General features: G+C 43.5%; 1 protein-coding gene across 1 annotated transcript in view; it reads left to right on the top strand.

Annotated features, from left to right (window-relative positions):
* LOC111977549 (neurexin-1a-like) overlaps positions 1 to 1,377 on the top strand; it is a 49,965-nt gene extending 48,588 nt beyond the window's left edge. The window contains exons 6-7 of the mRNA XM_070448249.1: positions 277 to 348; positions 599 to 1,377. The gene's annotated coding sequence lies outside the window, so the exon portion shown is untranslated. The remainder of the gene's footprint in view (positions 1 to 276; positions 349 to 598) is intronic.
* The last annotated feature ends 377 nt before the right edge of the window (positions 1,378 to 1,754 follow it).

The following is a 1,754-nucleotide window of genomic DNA, read 5'->3' as shown; positions in this document are numbered from 1 at the left end:
TTAGTTCTTCCTCTCCTCTTGTCCTCTCCTCATGTCCTCTCTTCCTCTCCTCACCTCATTTCCCCTCATCTCCTCTCCTTCATCTAGACTGGTATTGAAACACAGGTTTTGTGGAAGCAACATGACAGTGATAACTGAGGCTTTGCTTTCTTCTGTGACTGAAGGAGAGGAGACAAGGAGAGTGGAGATACAAGACTATTCATTTGCACTCTTGCTCCCAACCTTAATAACCTCTTTCCCTGACCCCTGCCCTGACCCCTCAACCCTGACCTCTAGGTGGTGTATAAGAACAATGATGTACGGTTGGAGCTGTCTCGGCTGGCTAAGCAGGGAGATGCTAAGATGAAGGTAATATACACCATCGTTTCTTATTGGCTGGTCTCAAATCGCATCCTAACCCTTAAGTAGTCCATTGCAACACATCCCTATTACTCAGTGTTTCACTTTATTTTATTGTTTCAATTTAATGTGTGGCATTTTAAACATTTGATTTGATTCGATTTGACAACAGGTGCCTGAAGAAAATAAGTAACATACTAAATAAAGAATAAATCATTGAGAGGAACAAACTGACTTAACAAACTTTCCCATCCATCAGGTGAGCGGTATAGTGGCGTTTAAGTGTGAGAGCGTGGCGACCCTCGATCCCGTGACCTTTGACACCCCAGAATCGTTTGTGGCATTGAGCAAGTGGAGCGCCAAGAAGGCGGGGTCAATCTCCTTTGACTTTAGAACGACAGAGCCCAACGGACTGATGCTCTTCAGCCACGGGAAACCACGGCAACAGCAACGCAAAGACCCCCGCACACCCCCCACCCTAAAGGTAAGGAGACACACACGCTGACCAAGCACACATTGGATGTTTCTCAATATGCGTACTACCGTGCTTCACACACTCATGCGCAGAGTGCATTCTCCAAGGATGTTCTCTTGATTACGTTCTTATGAGGACGAGAGTGTGGAGAACACATAAAAGCTTCCATTTGAGAAGGACTCCCCCTACTGTATTACCTCACGCTGCACCTCCCCATTCACTGAACCTTCTTCCAACCAGGACAATGACAACAATAGAGACCAAACAAGATGTACACAAAGCAAACGTTTTACTTCATAACTATCAGCTATCTATATGTGAATCGTAATAATGTACCTAACCAGATAGTTTAACGGGCAAAAATTACCTAAAACAAATGTTATGCAAGGTAGATGTCAATTCTTTGTATGTAGCTAGCTAGCTAACAAATATTAGTGGCTCTTTGGCTAACTAACAGTAGTAGCTAGCCAGCTAGCCCTACTGACTTACTATGGGCTGGTGGATATTTATTACTGTATTAAGATCAAATATTATAGTCAGGCAACGTATGAGATATCAATAGGCAACATTTAATTCCAAAGTCAGAGTAAATTTAATTTTGCTTGAACTCAAGTAATGGCGCCATTGATTTCAATAAATTGTACGTAATTCTTTACTTGGTTGCATCATACCTGTGCATGCTTTCCGTTGAAGCTTGCATCGATGCATGCTTCAGAATATGTACAAACAGAGTACGCAGTACGCATTCATAAAGTGCAATCCGTGCTCCGTTTCGCATACTTTGATTTGGATTCGTACTCCGACCCTCCCATGCGCCAATTTGCGTACTCAGAGCGCGGTAGCATGCGTTTTGAGGAACACCCATTGACTACACACACGACCCTCGCATCCACCCCACCCCAAAGGTCGACACAAACACACACACATTCATATTATATTA

Source organism: Salvelinus sp. IW2-2015, linkage group LG18 (assembly GCF_002910315.2).
Source record: "Salvelinus sp. IW2-2015 linkage group LG18, ASM291031v2, whole genome shotgun sequence".
NCBI lineage: Eukaryota > Metazoa > Chordata > Actinopteri > Salmoniformes > Salmonidae > Salvelinus > Salvelinus sp. IW2-2015.
The sequence above is the reverse complement of the archived record's forward strand: the minus strand, read 5'-3'. Positions and strand labels throughout refer to the sequence as shown.